Raw genomic sequence first — 21,239 nt, 5'->3', positions numbered from 1 at the left:
TACACTCGCTGACACGTGGCACAGGCAGCGATCCAGAGATGGCTATCCTGGAGATACTGCTTTTCAGCTTTCTACTCAGCTCTCTTCAGGACATCTTCCCTTTTCCTATCTGTTGTTGCTACCAAGGTAACAAAACTTCCAGCTGTTCTCCTTTGAATGCCATGGAGCTGATCCGAGGCATCCTTAACCTGGCACCTTGAAAGCTATCTGCTCTGTTAATTATGTAATCCTCTATCACTACTGCACTCCCCTCCCTATGTCCCTTCTGAGTCACAGAGCCAGGCTCAGTACCAGAGACCCAGATGCTACAGCTACCCCATTGTACGGGTTGAACCCCACCCCCCAGCAGTATACTTACTACTGAGGGGAATTGCCACAAGGTTTCTATGTACTGGCAGCCTATTCACTTTCCCTCACATGACAGTCACCCAGGTACCTACCTCTTGCAGTTTAGTAGTGACTACTTCCCTGTAGCTCCTATCTATCACCTCCTTACTTTCCCGTATGGAGTGAACATCATCCAGCTGCAGCTCCAGTTCCTTAACACGGTCTCTAAGGAGCTGTAGCTCAGTGCATTTCATGCAGATGTAGTTATCCAAATTGCTTTCCCGGAGTTCCCATATTTCACATGAAGAACATACCACCACCTCCAGACATACTCTCAGCATACTAGCTATATACTAACAAAAAATAGACAATAGACAATGGACAATAGGTGCAGGAGTAGGCCATTCAACCCTTCGAGTCAGCACCACCATTCACTGTGATCCTGGCTGATCATCCACAGTCAGTACCCCATTCGTGCCTTCTCCCCATATCCCTTGACTCCGCTATCTTTAAGAGCTCTATCTAAATCTGTCTTGAAAGCATCCAGAGAATTGGCCTCCACTGCCTTCTGAGGCAGAGAATTCCATAGATCCACAACCTTGCAGGTTAAACTTCGTTCTAAATGGCCTACCCCTTATTCTTAAACTGTGGCCTCCGATTCTGGGCTCCCCCAACATCAGGAACATGTTTCCTGCCTCTAGCGTGTCCAATCCCTTAATAATCTTATATGTTTCAATCAGATCCCCTCTCATCCTTCTAAATTCCGGTGTATACAAGCCCAGTTGCTCCAATTGTTCAACATATGACTGTCGCGCCATCCCAGGAATTAACCTTGTGAACCTACGCTGCACTCCCTCAATAGCAAGAAATCAAATTTGGACACCAAAACTGCACACTATACTCCAGGTGTGGTCTCACCTTTTACAGCTGTAAAAGGACCTCTTTGCTCCTATACTCAACTCCCCTTGTTATGAAGGCCAACATATGCCATTAGCTTTCTTCACTGCCTGCTGTACCTGCATGCTTACTTTCAGTGACTGATGAACAAGGACACCTAGATCTGGTTGTACTTCCCATTTTTTTAACTTGACACAGTTCAGATTGTAATCTGCCTTCCTGTTCTTGCCACCAAAGTGGATAACCTCCCATTTATCCACATTAAACTGCATCGGCCATGCATCTGCCCACTCACTCAACCTGTCCAAGTCACCTATAACATCCTCCTCAAATTTCACACTGCCACCCAACTTTGTGTCATCTGCAACTTTGCTAATGTTACTTTTAATCCCTTCATCTAAATCATTAATGTATATTGTAAATAGCTGCGGTCCCAGCACCAAGCCTTGCAGTACCCCACTCGTCACTGCCTGCCATTCTGAAAGGGACCCGGTAATCACTACTCTTTGTTTCCTGTCTGCCAACCAATTTTCTATCCATGTCAGTACCCTACAATACAATGTGCTCTAATTTTGCCCGCTAATCTCCTATGTGGGACCTTATCAACAGCTTTCTGAAAGTCCAGGTACACTACATCCACTGGCTCTCATTTGTCCATTTTCCTAGTTACATCCTCAAAAAATTCCAGAAGATTAGTCAAGCATGATTTCCCCTTTCTAAACCCATACTGACTCAGACTGATCCTTCTACTGCTATCCAAATGTGTTGTAATTTCCTCTTTTATAATTGACTCCAGCATCTTTCCGACCACTGATGTTAGGCTAACTGATCTATAATTCCCTGTTTTCTCTCTTCCTCCTTCTTAAAAAATGGGTAACATTAGCTACCCTCCAATCCACAGGAACTGATCTTGAATCTATAGAACATTGGAAAATGATTACCAATGCGTCCATATTTTCTAGAGCCACCTCCCTAAGTACCTAGGGATGCAGACCATCAGGCCCTGGGGATTTATTAGCCTTCAGTCCCATCAGTCTACCCAACACCATTTTCTGCCTAATGTGAATTTTGTTCAGTTCCTCCTCTACCCTAGGCCCTCTGGCTACTAATACAACTGGGAGATTGTTTGTGTCTTCCCTAGAGAAGACAGATCCAAAGTACCAGTTCAACTCATCTGCCATTTCCTTGTTCCCCATAATAAATTCACCCGTTTCTGTCTTCAATGGCCCAATTTTGGTCTTAACTAATTTTTTTCCTCTTCATATTCCTAAAGAAGCATTTACTATCCTCCTTGAGATTCTTGGCTAGCTTACCTTCATACCTGATCTTTTCTCCCCGTATTGCCTTTTTAGTTATCTTCTGTTGCTCTTTAAAAGTTTCCCAATCTTCTGGCTTCCCACTGATCTTTGCTATGTTATACTTCTCTTTTATTTTTATACTGTACTTCACTTCCCTTGTCAGCCACGGTTGCCCCTTACTTCCCTTAGAATCTTTCTTCCTCTTTGGAATGAACGGATCAGTCACAACCCATGCGTTAATTGTACATTTCAGACAAAATAAACTTAGAATTAGGGCTTTCAGCTTTATTGTAGAATTATTTAACTTGAAAATTCTTGATAGGTGGCAAAAGGCATTTCTTTCTTTCTGTGGTTTTGGTAAGTGTATTTATTTTTTTCAAAATTGTTCTTATGGAAAATGTTTAATGATTCACTGATCACTTGAGTAAGAGATCTGTTTAAAATAAAAGGACATTTGAGTTAGTGTGCATCATGCATTGGAACATGTCTTAAATTTCCCACATTATCTTGAATCGAAGAACATATGCTTCACAATTTTCTGACATTTGATGCGAACCAGCGATCCAGTAAACACTCATTTTCCAGGATATGTTTGCAGACAACATAAGACAGGGAAAGATTTTTTAAATTATTTTGAGGTACTGTACACTGGTTGATTTTTGCAGTACATAGACTGCCAAAGTTGAGCAGGCTCTGCAGGTGAATTGGATTAGAGAATTGGGGATAATTAGATGAGGGCACACAGATGTCCTCTTAAACCCATTTTCCATTCGTGTCATCTGTCTTTACATAATACATTGATTGGCAAACATTAATCAACCTTTCCCTCTCCATTTTCATTCTTTCTTTGGTCTTACTCAGTAACTTCTGCTGATACTGGATCATAGCCATTGCAAACGATTTCAAAATATTTCAAATTATCTTCTGGTAAGATGGCAGCACATGCAAACACAGTGACCTCCCAGGGCAACCAAAGATGCTTTTTTTCGTAAAATTTGTGTTTTACAACCCAAAGACACCAAGAATCCGAGAACATCGGGTACTGAATTGTTACTCCAACAGCTTGTTGATCGGAGTAGCTGGACTGGCATAGCCAGCTGAGGCGTTGAAGGGGCCGGCCGGGCTGTTGGAGAAGGATCCATCCAAGATATTGGAAAAGGGGCCGGGCAAGATGTTGGCAAAGGAGACAAGGTGTTGAAGGAGCCGGCGAAGATGGTGGAGAAGGAGCCGGTTGGGGTATCGGATGAGCCAGTTGGGATGCTGGATGAGTTGGTTTGGAGCTGACCTGGCTGCAGACTGTGTCACTGCCCACTACTTGGAAGTATCGAAGTTGGTGCAGTATAACCATGGGAGATTATCTCGGACATTTCACTTGTAATCACAAGACTCTGTTGGACAGTGATAATGTAATTTGCCGTAGGCCTGTTACCCTTGCCTGGTGGATGGGACAGATGACATGGGAGTTGTGTAGTCCCAACTGTAGCGAGAACTAGGCAACGCCTCAGGCTTGCCTGCTGCTGCAAACCAGGTGAGAGACATGGAAGCATTACACTGTTGTCCAAGCTCAGCTGGGGCTAGCCTCCCCATTGGTGCTGGCCACCCATGTTTGAAGGATGAATGGCAGGCTGGATTGCGTCTGCACACTGCTGGGAGACTGTACCATCAACTGCCGGACATTGTCTCTCAATGTCTGGGACTGACTGACTGAATGAATGAATGAATAAATAAATATATCTAAATAAAAACATATATAACACACACACACACACATACACACACAAACACACACATACATATATTTTTTGAGTGAATATGCTTCTTTGCTTGCTATTTTCAAATGTTTGCTATTTTGAATGTTTTGCAGGTATGATGTTTTAGACATCACTGAATCCTGGCTGAAGGATGGTTGCAGTTGGGAGCTGAACGTCCAAGGTTACACATTGTATCGAAGAGATAGGAAGGTAGGTGGAGGGGGTGACGTGGCTCAACTGATAAAGAATGGCATCAAATCAGTAGAAAGATGTGACATAGGATCAGAAGGTGTTGAATCCTTGTGGGTTGAGTTAAGAAACCACAAGGGTAAAAGGATGTTGGTGGCAGTAGTATATAGGCCTCTTAACAGTGGTTGGGAGGTGAACCACAGGATACAACAGGAAATCGAAAAAATGTGTCAAAAGGACAATGTTATGGTAGTCATGTGAGATTTTAACATTCAGGTTGATTGGGAAAATCAGGTTGGTAATAGATCTCAAGAAAGTGAGTTTGAAGAATATGTAAGAGATGGCTTTTGAGAGCAGTTTGTCATTGAGCCTACTAGAGAATCAGCTATACTCCCCATTGGGTGTTACGTAATGAACCAGAGGCAATGAAGGAGCTTAAGGTAAAAGAACCCTTAGGAACCAGTGATCACAATAAGATTGAGTTCAACTTGAAATTTGCTTGGGAAAAAGTAAAGTTTAATATAGTAGTATTCCAGAGGAGTAAGGGAAATTACAGTGGGATGAGAGAGGAGTTGGCCAGAGTAGATTGGAAGTGCTACTGGTAGGGATGTCCGTAGAGCAGCAATGGCGTGTGTTTCTGGGAAAAATAAGAATGCTGCAGGACATGTGTATCCCAAAAAAGAAGAAATACTCAAATGGTAAAATAATACAACTATGGCTGATAAGGGAAGTCAAAGCTATTGTAAAAGCAAAAGAAAGGGCATTCAAGAAAGCAAAAATGAGTGGGAAGATAGAGGATTGGGAGGTTTTCAAAAACCTACAGAGAGCAACTACAAAAATCTTTAGATGGGAGAAGATGAAATATGAAAGCAAGCTAGCAAATAATATAAAAGTGGATAGTAATTTTTTTCAAGTATAAAAATAAAAGAGAAATAAGGGTGGAGATAGGACTGCTAGAAAATGAGCAGTAGAAATAATAATGGGGGACAAGGAGATGGCTGATGAACTAAATGAGAATTTTGCATCAGTCTTCACTGTGCAAGACACTAGCAGTGTGCCTGATGTTGTAGTGTGTGAAGGAAGAGAAGTGGGTGCAGTTACTATTACAAGAGAGAATGAGCTCAAAAAGCTGAAAGAGCTGAAGTTACATAAGCTACCCAGACCAGATGAACTGTACCTTAGTGTTCTGAAAGAGGTAGCGGTAGAGATTGTGGTGGCATTAGAAACGATCCTTTAAAAGTTATTGTACTCTGGCATGGTGCCAGAGGACTGGAGAATCGCAAATGTCACTCCACTCTTTCAGAAAAGAGGAAGGCAGCAGAAAGGAAATTATAGACGATTCAGCCTGACCTCAGTGGTTGGGAAGATGTCAGAGCCAATTGTTAAGGATGAGGTGATGAAGTACTTGTTGACAGAGGACAAGATAGTACAAAGTCGGCATTGTTCCCTTCCAGGAAAATCCTGCCTAACAAACCTGTTGGAATTCTTTGAGGAGATTACAAGTAAGATAGATAAAGGGGATGCAAGGGATGTTGTAAATTTGGACTTTCAGAAAGCCTTTGACAAGATGCCACACATGAGGCTGCTTACCAAGTTAAGAGCCATGGTATTACAGTAAAGTTATGCATTGGCTGATTGGTAGGCAGCAGTGAATGGAAAAAAAGGATCCTTTTCTGGTTGGTTGCCAATGACTAGGTGGCTCTGATAGAGAATCCTATCCTTTGGTTTCACCCAGAAAACTGGGACATTTGGCTCTGACTCTCCACTACACAGAGCTTAGCCATCCAGTGGTCAGCCAACTTCTGCTTCCCAGGTAGCCCACATTCTTTATGAGGATTCAGTCTCCAGGCATTAGCTGGGAGAACCTAATCTTTTGATCATACCTCCTCTTATTTCCTTGACTCTGCTTGGTAGTCAAGACCTCAGCTAGTTCATAAGACTCTTTCAGCCCCTTTCTCTTATCAGATATGTACTTCAGATAAGTCTTCTGTTGTAAATCTTCCCCACCAGTCCCAAAACAGAGGTCAACAGGTAACCTCACTTTGTGCCCAAACATCAGATAACATGGTGAGTTAATATAATATGGCTTCATTCTGTGTACAATTGTATCAGTGGACCAGATGTCCAATATGTTGACTCTAATTGTTCTTTTTACTGATCCCCAAGGTTCTGAGCATGTCTAGCAAAGTTCAATTGAACCTCTCGGGCTGTGGATCACCCTGCCAGTGATAAGGAGTAGTCCTCAACTTCTCAACTCCAAGCATGCTCAGTAACTCGTGTATGAGCCTACTCTCTAAATCCCTTCCCTGATCACTCTGTATCTGCCTGGGGAGGTCATAATAAATTAAATACTGCTGCCTTAACACTTTGGCCATGGTGGATGCCCTCTGATCCTTGATAGGGAAGGCTTATGCATATCTGGTGTAGTGATCTGTATTAACCAAGAGATTTGCCATATTGTTGGCATTTCTGATGAAATATGAAGCAGACTCGATGGGTCGAATGACCTAATTCTGTTATGATGTCTTATGGTCATATGATAAGAAAATGAATAAATGTATGTATAAATTTGTAATCGCATAAAGCTCAGGAGAGAAATGTGTTTGAGGAAGAGAATATTCAGAGCCATAGTATCACACCTGAGACTGACAGAGGAGTATTGTCTACAGAGAAAGTATTTCTCCAGGGAAGCAATTATGGACTACGTCAAATGAAACCTTGGAAGATTTGAGAATCTGCTCCCTGATGAGAATTGCTCTGTTTATATTTATGAATGTCTCATCTGCAGTATATTGTTCTGCCATTGCAATGTTCTGGTTACCTAAAGTGAGTACTTGGGGCCGTTAGTCATAAACCCTCTGTCAAATGCACTCAAGTCAAGGATGGTACATTGAGGGTAGCAGGTAAACTCGTACTCCCCAAAGTCATAGAACAAATAATAAGACGATAAGACCATAAGACATCAAAGCAGAATTAGGCCATCTGGCCCATCGAATCTGCTCCATCATTCAATCATGGATGACTCTTTTTTTCCCTCCTCCTCAACTTCATTTCCTGGCCTTCTCCCTGTAAACTTTGATGCCATCTCCAATGAAGAACCTATCAATCTCTGCCTGAAATACACTCAACGACCTGGCTTCGACAGCTGCATGTGGCAACAAATTCCACAAATTCAACACTCTTTGGCTAAAAAGATTTCTCCGCATCTCTTTTGAAAGGGCGCTCCTCTATCCTGAGGCTGTGCCCTCTTGTCCTAGACTTCACCACCATGGGAAATATCTTTTCCACATCTACTCTGTCTAGACCTTTCAACATTCAAAAGGTTTCAATGAGATCTTCCCTCATCCTTCTGAATTCCAGTGAGTACAGAGCCAGAGCCACCAACGTTCCTCGTATGTTAACACTTACATTCCTGGAATCATCCTTGTGAACCTCCTCTGGACACTCTCCAATGCCAGCACATCTTTTCTAAGATGACGGGCTCAAAACTGTTCACAATACTCAAGGTGAGGCCTCACTAGTGCTTTATAAAGCCTCAGCATCACATCCTTGCTCTTGTATTCTAGACCTCTTGAAATGAATGCTAACCTGGCATTTGCCTTCCTCACCACCGACTCAACCTGCAAGTTAATCTTTACGGTGTTCTGCACAAGGACTCCCAAGTCCCTTTACATCTCAGATTTTTGGATTTTCTCCCCATTTAAAAAAATAGTTCACACATTTATTTCTATTACCAAAATGTATGGCCATGCATTTTCCAACATTGTATTTAATTTGCCATTTTCTTGCCCATTCTACTAAACTGTCTAAGCCATTCAGCATCCTACCTGTTTCCTCACCAAATCTTTGTATCATCTGCAAACGTGGCAATAAAAAACATCTATTCCATCATCTAAATTAGTTATATACAGCGTAAAAAGAAGTGTGCCTGACACCAACCAATTGCCACCTTCTACCTTTGGGACAAGAGGTACTTGTTGATCCAGAGCGTGACTGGGACTCTACACCTAGTAAGATGACTCTGCAGGGATGTAAGCGAACTGAAGGACCGACAGTGGGAAGGATTAGACCAGACCCCACCCTTGAATATGATACAGACTCGGAGGATGAGGAAAGGGGGAATGTGGTATATGCTGTCCTTTGCAACCTCCTCAATATTTGATGAAGAGATTCCCAACCCTTCTCACACTGAGGTGGGTGAAATGGGGGGAAATAGCAGTGGACAGTTTGTGGTTAGGAAATAATAGAAGGCTGGGCTCTAAAGTCACTGGGCATGAAGGCAAACTCAGACAAGTGAGGAAGAGCCCTCAGTTGTCAGAAGGCATGAGTAATGGACAGGCATGAGCCTCCCCAGGCAGTGTCTGAAGCTGAAGAAGAAGATGATAGGGTAAGGAGGTCCCAAAGAGTCAGGAGACCCCCAGACAGACTGGCCTATGTTGCACCTGGGGAGCAGAGTGTGGTCAGCTATGTCACTGCCATCTACACATGGGTTGGACTTTGTGCTTTGTATGAAGAGGTGACAAATTATCTCAATGTCATGAAGACATGACTATATTTGGTGGGGGAGAATGTAACAACCTAGGAAAGGTTTCACTGCTAATGTAATAGTCTTTCTATAGAAGCAGTGTTTGAGTTATGGTTGGAGATTACAGATGATTTAGAATGTGACCTGGAGGCCTTTATTCAGCATGTGATGAGGAAAGAAGATGCTGTAGAGACCAGTCGTAGGATTCAACCGGTGGGGAGATCGTGATTGAATGGAACCGGGTGGCGAAATCGACTGAGGATTGGAGAATTGAGCTCCAACTGGTGCACGCTTGACTGTTAATTATAACGGGCACTTTTATTATCCTTTATTTTACTAACCCTTTGGTTGAGATTCATAAATATAATTCCTTTAATCATATGCAGTGTGCTGTCTGTTGTTTTGTGGCACTGATTTGTAACAGGGTAGCAAATTACACAGCGTTCCACACAAACCAGGGTTTGGGGTGGGAGAGCTGTCTCAATCTCACGGGTTTGGTGGGCACAAAATTTGTCTTCCCTAGACTTGCATAGCCAAGGAAACCAGTGGGGTTTCATATTGTAATTTATAGTGTTTTTATTATGTATTGCAATGTACTGCTGCTGCAAAACAGCATATTTAATTACATATGACAGTGATATTAAACCTGGTTTTAATTCTGATTCTGATTGTAACATCTGTTTCTATTGGCCAATTTTATGAAAATGTTGCCATATCTAGAGAGACAGATATATGGAGATAAGTTGGCCAGGCTAAGATTTTATTCCTCAGAGTGTAGGAATATATGGAGTAACCTTAAAGAGGTTTACAAAATCATGAAGGGTATATATAGTGATAGTATCAGTCTTTACCGCAGGGTAGGGGAGTCCAAAACTAGTGGACATAGATTTAAGGTGAGAAAATAAAGATTTAAAAGGGATTTGATGGGCATCTTGTTCATGAAGATGGTGGTGAGCATATGGAACGAGCTGCCTGAGATAAGTCTGAGGCGGGTGCATTGGTATCCTTTAAGAAACACTTAGACAAATATACACAGGAGCGATGTTTAGAGTGGAACATGGGCTAAGTGCAGCAGTTTGGGACTAGATGGGTGGGCACCATGTATTGCATTGTGACTAAATATTTCAAACAGCATCATGCTATGGCCGAGGGTCAATCAAATAAGGAAAACCATCCTTGCACCCAAAAATTCACATTGTCTCTGTAAAACTATAACTCAGATGGAATACCTGCATTTAAAATGGTATGATTGGAGAATAATAAATGGAGTAAGTGAAAATAATTCAGTTAAATAGCAATCAGATTTTAATTCCATGGTTTCTTATTCTTTTGATTCAATAGTAAAAAATAATCACTTCATTGAAAACTAGCCACTAAATCCAACCCTGCAGGAGACTTATGGGAACACCAATCTATTACACCATTTGTAAAATGTTTTCAATTAAAGATTATTATTTATATGGCACATAAACCCAATATTGACCAGCTTGCAAATATTACATGAAACTTAAATTGCTATAGTGTTTGGGATTTTATTACTTTAGCTGTTTGCCTACTAAGACAGAGTTATAAAATGAAAAATTGAGCATAACATAATCTTAATGACTGTGGTGCTGATGGGCTAAAGATAAGCACATCATTGAAGAAATGACAGTATAATGTACACTGGGACTGCTGAACCTTATTTTGCACAACAAAGTATAACTTGATATCACCGAGTTCAAATCACATGCTACAATAGAACTATATTTTCAGTCACGTGATTTGACCACAGATGTCAGCCATCTGTCACTGCTCACCACGACGCAAACTGATAGCAAAACAATAAACTTAGTGATTGCTGAGTTGCTGCTCTCCTCCCTATGTCTAGATGTATGTAGAATCTAGAGTAGGGTGAATCAATTATTTTCTTTCTTTAAATGCTTCTTTAAACATTCAAAACAAGCCTAAAACATTGTTGTCATCTTTAATATGCTTTTCATGCATTTCATCATTAACTGTTCAATACAATTTGCAGGTGTAGATTCAGTAACCTTTAACTTGAAAATCAATTGAATTATCCAGTTTAATATAAAGGCATGGGGTTCTATCTTGCTTGAAAAAATGTAATTGAAGTTAATTCAACATCATATTCAGCTGAATAAAATGCAGGGATGATTGTTTTGTTGGAGTGCTTGGCTTTCCTTGGATGGTACAAATAAAGGGTCAAGACTATATCGAGTTTTTGATTTTACATCCATTAATTTAAATAGGCAAATTATAAGAGAACAATCTTCTCTAGAATCTATTCTTTGAGGTTTGCATAAGGATGTTAACATGTCATTTGTAATATAGATTATCTTCATTATTTGCTGAATTATGATATTTCAAAGGTTTAGATCACACCTAACTACATAAATCCCAAGCCTATGAAAAGCAACGAGTTAACATTACATACTTCAGGTTTGAACGTGTGCTGTAATGAACCCTCAGGAGCATTACACTATTTTCAGATCCTTTACTTCTCCCATCAGCAGCTGACTAGCAGTTATTTATTTTTAGGGTTCAAAATTAACATTTTTTTCAGAGTAATCAGACTGAAAGCCATCACCAAATCCTAAACAATAACATATATATGGTTACATGCCTGGCTTACAACTTTGTATCAATACTGACCGATAGGTTTTACATGTTGTGGCCTTAGATGGTAAATATAACATTAAAATTGTGGCTGAAGTAAAATTATGAATGAATCACTCCAGATAACATGACAGAGAGAGAAAAATAACAAAAATATGGTAAATCAGTGATGTCTGAGTAAATGCAAGCAAGCAATTGCCGAGTACACTGCAACCTTGCCCATTGCTCCTGTCCCACTGAACTCAGGCCCTCATATCTCGACTCCATTCTACTCCCTTTTGTTTCTGTCCCTTACCACCTACTTCTGCAACACTTCACACGCTCGCAATCTCATTTTACCGATTCTCATGGCTCTTGACTATCAAGAGGTATCTTGATTATACCTCCTTCTATCTTGTCTCCTGTAAAAATCCTATTCTCATTTCTCAGTTCCTTTGTCCCAGCCGAATCTGTTCCCAGCATGAGGCTTTCCTTTCTAGGACATCAGAGATGCCCTTCTTTTTCAAAGAACGGGGTTTCCCTCCCTCCACCATTGATGCTGCCCTCACCTGCATCTCCTCCATTTTCCGGATATCCATGCTCACACCATCTTCCTGCTGCGTAAACCTTCTGTCCTAGCCTACCATCCAACGAGCTCTGTATTCAACACGTCATTCTCCACAACTTCTGCCACCTCCAAATGGATCCTACCACCAAATACTTTTTAACCTCCCCCCCCCCCTTTGCTTTCCCCAGGGATCACTCCCTTTATGTTTCCCTTGTCTATTTGTTCCTCCTTGCACTTATTCCAGCAAATGGCCAAAGGGCTACCTAGCCCTTCCCTTCCTCCCTCATTTCCATTCAGGGCCCCAAACAGTCCTTCCAGGGGAGGCAACTTTTCACCTGTGAATATGTTGGTGTCATCTATTCTGTCTGGTGCTCCTGATGGCTCTTTTACTTTGGTGAGACCTGACATAAATTCAAGAAAGTGCTTTGTCCAGCACTTCCACTACATTTAGCAAAAGCAGAAATTGCTGGTGACCAGACACTAATTCTTATTCCCATTCCCATTCTAACAGATCAGTCCATGGCCTTCTCTTGGGCCACTCTCAGAGTGGAGGAGCAACACTTTTTATTCCGGTTGGGTAGCCTCCAACCTGATGGCACGAACATCAATTTCACTTTCCAGTAAAAAAAATTCCCTCTCCCTTCCATCTTCTTCTATTTCCCACTCTGGCCTTTTACTTCTTCTCACCTTCCCTTGGTGCCTCTCCTTCCTCCCATTCTCCCATGGTCCATGCTCCTCTCCTCTCATATTCCTTCCTCTCCAACCCTTTATCTTTCCCGCCCACCTGGCTTCACCTATCAGGTTCTGGCTTTCCTTTTCTTCTCCTCCCCCATCCCTTTTATACTGGCATCTTCCCCCTTCCTTTCCAGAACCGAAGAAGGGTCTCAGCCCAAACACCGACTGCTTATTCATTTCCGTAGATGCTGCCGGACCTGCTGAGTTCCTCCAGCATTTTGTGTGTGTTACATTGGATTTCCAGCATCTGCCCACTTTGTTGTGTTTATGACGCTGCAACCTTGCAGCACAAAGAATTTAGGTAGCAGTTGCTGTTTCGGCGCACGTTCTGTCACTGTAGCTGCCAACTTTTCTGCACACTAAATTATTCAGTATAGGCTAAGCGTGCCAAGATTTTAGTGAACAATAAAAAAATCTGCCAACAGCTAATCACTCATTATGTGATGCAACATTCTGAGACAATTAGCAAACCATAGAGCACGTGATGAATAAGACTCATTTGTGATGAAAGTAAAATTATATGGTTCATTATCGATGTTCCTGTAAAACACACCCACTAATCAACCAAAACAGTCTATTCAACCACAGGACAAACTAGACAGTGGGTTCTGCCAAAGTCTTGGCTGCTATCACAATTGTGAGGTTGTATGGATATCTGGTTCATAAACTGCATGGATCAAACTGGATAATTGCTGCTAAAGTGCTTTAACAGAGCAAGAACCAGTTATCCCATCTATTAATCATACATATAACTTCACAGCCAAATCAACTAGTATGTTATTGTCCCCTTGAGATCCAGCATGGGATAAACCCCTTGTGACCCTGCTAATATAGCAGTACAGATGGAAAGGAGCATGTCTACAAGGACCAGCTGACAGCTGCCACCCCAGCCCTGGGAGAGAGAGATGTGAGCCAATAACAGTCAAGTACACCATTTGTGAAACTGGTTCCCAATCAATAATCATTGCTTTTGCTACTACATGGTTATGGCTATATAATGAAAAACTACCACTTTCAGACCCTCCATGAATTTAAATTTGATGTGGCATAGTGGAAGCTTAGCTAATTTTCAGACTAGCATATTAATAAAAGTATGTATTTAATGTAAATAAGCAAGGGAAATATTTCAAGAAAACACAATTTAAACATACTACTATAATGACAGTCTCATAACTGACACCAAAGGAACCTCTAGGATTTTGCTAATTAGATTTTCGAAAACATATTACATAATCAAAATAAATTAAAGCACTACACAAATTGAATGTCATATTTAGTTTAAGATCTATACATACAGAAAACTTAATTGTTTTCATTCTATAATTTTGAGCATAGATCGCATTTTTTTTAGGAATCATCGGAGACATTCTCTATCCTAATAAATCCTCGAGCCTCAGTCTGAGGTTTCATTGACATATTTTACAGTGTATATATAATATTCACTACAATATAACCACGGTGAAAGCATTATTCCTTTGAACACAGAATTGTAGTTAGTAAGGTAATAGTGATTTTCACCAAGTTCGGTTTTATTTTAAGACATGAATAAACAAACAGATGGAGGTTGGGAAAAGCAAGCAGTTTTCTCTCATTTAAGGATCTGTGTTGACAAATTCCTGGCAAAGGACCTACATTTCAAATATCCTACCTATGGAGCTAGATAGAGAGTAAAACAAAAGTAGCTACTTGTGCATGCTTTTGCTGTAGAAACAAACAAAAAGGGAAGATAATCAATTTTACGGTAAACTACTGTGAGATGTCCTCTGGTAAGCATACATTTGCTTCAGAATGAAACATTAATGAAGGCTGTCTAGTTCATCTAGGTTTAAAATCAGAAAACAAAAGATGCATTGTTTTTTTTGTATTGTGTAAAGAAAATGGTCCCAATCAGTTATACGTATGTCTTTGTTCTAAATATCATTTATTAAATATCATTGTTCTAAAATACACACCAATACTAAAACATGGCTGTCCTTAACAAACTTAGCCTAGCCTTATTATTGTGAATAATACATGTTTTCATATTGTTTAAAATGTTATTTAAAGCTATTTAAAAAGTGTGTCAAACTGCCACCTGTAAAAACCTGCCACCTGTGAATGCAGGAAAAGAAATTTATTATTTTCTTTCAATGTCATTTAATGATAGAAGAGATATCTATAATTTTATATGTCGCTGTCCATATAATTTCCCTTCAATTCATATATTAAAGCCAGAATAAATGTAATCATTTAACTTTTTTGAACAAAATTCCATCTCATATTTACTCTAATGGGAGACAAACCAGAACTTCTCATATGATCTTCAATTTGAATAGGAGATGCGTTGGTTCGTTTAGCAAGCTTCTCCAAAATTCACTGGTGTGGAGAGCCTGAACTAGGATTCTTGCTTCTTTTACTGCCAAGGCACCAGATATGCTTTCAGAAGCCAGTATATGAGATCCTTCCCACCTGATCTATCAGAGAAAGTGTTCTAGTCTCCAGAATGCAGGATTGTTAGCCTCAGTTGGAGGGTTCAGACCATGGTGTGTTTTTACCTCTTCAAGTGCTCTAACTTATATTTTAGTAGAAAGACAAAGAGTGTGCTTCCTGAGGTTGGGGGGGGGGGGGGGGGGGAGGGAGGTGGGGAAGTGTAGGGTTAGTGCTGGAAGGAGGGGGGAGGGTGGTAACAAGCCTACCTTCCTCACCAGATGGTGCCACAGTGCAGAGTTTCACTTTTACTTATGTGGGAACTGCTGGCCCCAGGCAAGTGAGATATTTTCCCACTGATGTTTCATACTCTGGCAAGGTCTGCACTGGAGGGCACTAACAGTCAAATCTTGCTATTATTACTTAGATTAGAAAGAAAGTGCCTTTGCACCTCAAATTTTATTTTATTTTTTAACAAGAAGATGTGGATATTTCCAGCAAGGGCAGCATTAATTTCCCATCCGCTATTGGCCTTGAACTGAGTGCCAAGGCAGGCATTACAGAGGCCCTTTTATTTAAAATGCCAGGATGCAAGACTTCCTACATCAAATTACTTTAGCAAAAAATTTTCTTGATGACAATCCTGTAGTTTTGCAGACTGCAGTATTGACTTTATATTTTAATACTATATTTTTTAACAAACTAATTAAAGCTCCCAATTGGTGTGGTGGGATGAGATCTCATCTCTAGATGAAGACTCAAATTACTAGACAATTAATGCAACAACTAGACTACCATACCCTAATTGACATGTGCTATTAAAGATCGGCATACAACCCTACCTTTCTGATAGGAAGCTGATAACCCAGGGCTGAAATGGCTTGTACAAGAGTGCACAGTTCTATGGTTCTTGGAAGTAGGTACAGAGGAGATGTCAGGGGTAAATAAGTTTTTTACGCAGAGGGTGGTGAGTGCGTGGAATGGGCTGCCGGCGACGGTGGCAAAGGCGGATGCAATGGGGTCCTTTAAGAGACTCCTGGACAGGTACATGGAGCTCAGAAAAATAGAGGGCTATGGGTAACCCTAGGCAATTTCTAAGGTAAGGACATTTTTGGCACAGCTTTGTGGGCCGAAGGGCCTGTATGGTGCTGTAGGTTTTCTAAGTTTCTCTGTTTCTAACCCTTTACATGATAACCTTTAACACCACTATGATCATGAATTGAACTTCAGTATTCCTTGTATCAAAATTAACATGTATTTTGCTGAAAAATAGAATGTAAAATCCTTCTATTCCCTGCTACAAAAAATCCAACATGCACTACATTAGTCATGACTATTCCACAACCAAAAATGTACTATTTCTAATTTTTCACATTGTGTGTTTTATGTTCATTTTTCTCATTGTATAGGTAGTGAGGTGAGAGTGTTTTATCAGTACTACTAGAAAAATATAGTCAGCTCATTTCTATGGATTTAATATGAGGAAAGATATCATGACAAGAGATTTGACCTTTTCAAGATTATTCTGATTTGCCACTTTATATAAGGCCATTAACTTGTCTTAGGTAGATTTGCTGCAATTTGTCTTCCATTAGTACAAAAATACCTGGTGTCTGGTGAAATAGAACATATTCAGCAAATAGAATTCAGTCAATCCCTTTAAAGTATCAATTAACCCAGTCAAGTATAAAAGATTTATTTTTGGTGGATTGCAGTGGAAAGGATAACTTCAAGAGTGTATTCTGTTGATACTTGACTCTATATAAATTACTTGTGAATTATTTTTTATTGAGAGTGTCATTACAATCTTTACAATTGCTGTATAATTTATTCAAATTCTGAAGAAAATACAAAATACTTTTCAATGTCAATATTTTGGATGCAAGTGAAAGAGACCTCTTCCTGCTGATTGAACCGTCATTCAACAACTGAATTGCTTTGACTATGATGTCACTGAACAGGCAGGATTTGAAAAGGGGTTACTTTAGAAGTCCAATTAGCCAAGAGAAATTAAAGAAAAGTCAAACTAAAAATCTTAAAGGATTATTATAGGAAAATGTAGGGCACAAATTTTCTAGTCATTAACAGATTTTTCTTTTGTATTTTCACAATTTTGAAAAGTGTCAAGCTATTTTTGGGAAAAATATAATAACAATAATGTATTCACAATAGCTTCCTTTTTAGCCATTTATTTTGGGAGAACAATGTTGATAGTTTTACATCCATAATGATTTTTTAGGATTCCCAGCATTGAAATTTTGCTCTTCTGATATTTCATAAAGATAATTTGTTAGTTAATATTCTTTGGCATAATCAGTCATGACAGTTTTCATAATTACATAACCTCATTAGAGTAGAATTATGTCCTGCTCGCCAATGGACAATTAACTATTCCCAAAATTCAACTTCAAACAGAATTGGAAACCACATGCATCCAAGGATGAATTTCTACCATTTGTTGAGGTAGGTTCAAATAGGAAGCAAATGAAATACATCTGGATGACCGATTGACATCTAGGTTTTTCTGTTCCTCAGATCTCTCAAATATAATTGCTATTCATGCAATATCCCCTTTAATCCATATGTCCCCTTTAGCAAGGTTAGCCCTACATCTTGGACCTGTAGGTATCATCATCATATTCTTCAAAGCAGGCACTATTTATTCCATTTCATTCAACTAAGTTCAATTTTGTAACTTGCCACATTGAGGTTTGAGGTCACAGTTGCTTGGTTACCAGTTGATTTCCACAAGAACTAGGCATTATTCCATGATTGAAATGCAAACGCTGGCATGGCTGGAAATCTGAACTGTCACCAGGGAATGTTGGACATTATCAGCAGGTTGAACACCATCTGTGGAGTAAGAAACTGAGTTAAAATCTCAGGTTTAGGAGCGTTTGTTGGCCTTGCTAAGCATTTCTAGTTTTATTTTGCTGTTTTATTCCCATAATGTAGGTTTTCTGCCAATAGATTTGCTAAGCAAATGCCCAAATAATTCAAACACTGAGAAAGAAACACCACCCTCTTTACTACTCTCATTCCCTCCAATACTGTTTAAGGGGATCACTATCAGCATGCTTCATGATACCATCACCACAGGGGCATCCAAATTTGGCTATCCCTGACTTATCCATGGGAATTAGCACAGGCTGTACACCTGACACCTTCCCTTTATTTGTTACTGACTCCAATTACACACATATCTTACCCTGCACAAGAGAAAAAATTATTTTATTGAGTGTCATTTAAATTGTTTGAGTAATATCACTGCAATTATATATAGCTGGCAATGACAGCAAGTAACAAAATAGGTGTATGAGCTCTGCAGTTCTGCACAAATGTATGAAGGTCTGGTGACACAGACAAAATGTCGGTTGAACTCAGCAAATCAGGCAGCCTCTGGGGGTTGCGGGGGGAATAAACAGTAGATGTTTCAGGCCAAAATCCTTCATCAAGACTAGAAAGGAAGAGGGTAGAAGTCAGAATAATGAGAGAGGAAAGGAAGAAGTACATGGTGGAAGACGACAGGTGAGACCAAGAAAGGAAGATGGTGGGGGAGGAGAGGGGACAAAGTAGGAAGCTGGGAGGGGATAGGTGGAAGAAGTATAGAGCTGAATAAGAAGGAATAGGATAGGGGAGGACCATGGGAGAAAGGGAAGGAGCTGGGGCACCAGAGGGTGGTGATGGGCAGGTGAAGAGAAGAGCAGGAGTGAGGGGGGAATCAGAATGGAGAGTGGAAAAAGAGAGGAGGGATGGGGCAGAGATTACCAGAAGTTGGAGAGATTGATGTTCATGCCATCAGGTTGGAGGCTACCCAGACAGAATTTGTGGTGGTGCTGCTCCTGGCCAAGTTTGGCCTCATTCTTGAGATGCCCACAGATTGGCATGTTGGAATGGGAATGGAGCTCGGATTGAAAAGGGTAGCTACTGGGAGATCCTGCCTTTTGCAGCAGACAGAGAGAAGGTGCTCAACAAAATGGCCCCCCAATTTACGTCAGCTGTCACTGACATACAGGAGCACTGGATATGATAGATAATCCCAAAAGTCTCGCAGGTGAAGTGCCACTTCATCCGGAAGAACTCCTTGGGGCCCTGAATATTCATAAGGGAGGCAGTATAGACACATGTGTAGCACTTACCAAGCTTGCAGGATTAAATGTTGGAAGGGGAGATTAGTGGGGATGGATGAATGGACAAAAGGGTCACATAGAGAGTAATCCCTATGGAAGCAGAATGGGGTGGGGAGGGAAAGATGTGCTTAGAGATAGGGTCCTGTTGTAGATGGTAGAAGTTATGGAAAACTATGTGCTGCATATGGAGGCTCATGGAGTAGTAGGTAAGGACAAGGGGAACCCTATACTTGTTATGATGGCAGGAGGATGGGGTGAGGGCAGATGTGCAGAAGATGGAAGAAATGTGTGTGGGCAACATTTATAATGGTGGAAGGAAAACCCCATTCCTTGGGGGGGGGGGGCGGAAGAGGACACCTTAGATGTTCTAAAATGGAAACCCTCATCCTGTAAACAGAAGTGGCAGAGATGGAGGAACTGAGAGAAAGGAATAGCAAGTTTACAAGTGACGGAGTAGGAAGAGGAATAGTTAAGATAGCTGTGATGATCAATAGGTTTGTAAAAGTTATCAATGGATAATCTGTGTCCAGAAATGGAAGTAGAGAGACAGAGAAAGGAAAGAAAAGTGTCATAGATGATCAAGAAAATTTGAGGACATGGTAGAAGTTGAGGCAAAGTTGATGAAAATGATAAGTTCAGGATGTGTGCAGGAAACAGCACCAATGCATTTATCAGTGCAGTGTAGAAAGAGTTGGGGAACGTTACCAGCGTAGGCTTGGAATATGGCCTGTTTCATGTAGCCAATGAAAAGGAAGGCATAGCTGGGGCAAATGTTAGTCTGTAGTTTGAAGAAAGTGAAAGGTGCTGAAAGAGAAATTGTTAAAAGTGAGGACCAGTTCTGCCAGGCAGAGGGTGGTGGTGGAGAGGACTTGCTACCAGGAAAGAAGCAGAGAGCTCTAAGACCTTTCTGGTGGCGTGTGGGGGGGGGAAAGTGTATAGGAAATAGACATTTAGAGTGAAAGTAAGGTGATCCAAGACAGGGAACTGAATCATACTGAAGTGACAGAGAGCCTGTGAAGTGTCACGGATAGAGGTATGAAGGGACTGAACTAAGGGGGACAAAATGGACGAGGTATGTGCACATAAATTCAGTGGGGCAGGAGCAGGCAGAAAGAATGGGTCTCCTGGGACAGTTAGGTTTGTGGATCTTGGCTTAGAGGTAGAAACGAGTACTTTGGGTTGTGTGAACCATGAAATTAGTAGCAATAGATGGGAGATTACTTCCACATACCAACTGCTATTGTCCCAATCTTCACCTCCCCCAACCCCTGCCTTCCATCAACTCCTCAGTCATCATGGCAAAGCACTGGGACCAGGTGTGAACCCCAAGGTCCTGAAGGAGTGTGCTGAGCAGTTCTGTGGAGTTCTCCAGTGCATTTTCAATCTGATTCTCAATCTGGAGAGCATCCTAACAGTGTTGAAAACATCATGTGTGGTCCCAGTACCCAAAAGGGCCAACAGAAAGTCTTGAATGACTACTGTCTAGTGGCCCTGACCTCACACATCATGAAGACCCTAGAAAGGCTGGCCCTAACTCACCTCTGACACCTAGTCAGATCAGCTCTCCCCCCCGCCCCCCAGTTTGTCCACCCACCAGGAGTACATTGGAGTTGACGATGCTGTCATCTGCCTGCTGAACAGAGCCTACCCCCATTTGGATAAGCAGGGCAGAACTGCGAGGATCATGTTTTTTGATTTCCCAAAATGCCTTCAATAACATATAGCCCTCATTACTGGGGGAAACCTCTGTTCAATGCAGATTGATACTTCCACTGCATCCTGCATAATGGACTACCTGACTGGCAGAGCATAGTT

The sequence above is a fragment of the Hypanus sabinus genome, chromosome 1 (genome assembly GCF_030144855.1).
Source record: "Hypanus sabinus isolate sHypSab1 chromosome 1, sHypSab1.hap1, whole genome shotgun sequence".
Lineage (NCBI taxonomy): Eukaryota > Metazoa > Chordata > Chondrichthyes > Myliobatiformes > Dasyatidae > Hypanus > Hypanus sabinus.
Note: the sequence above shows the minus strand (reverse complement) of the source record.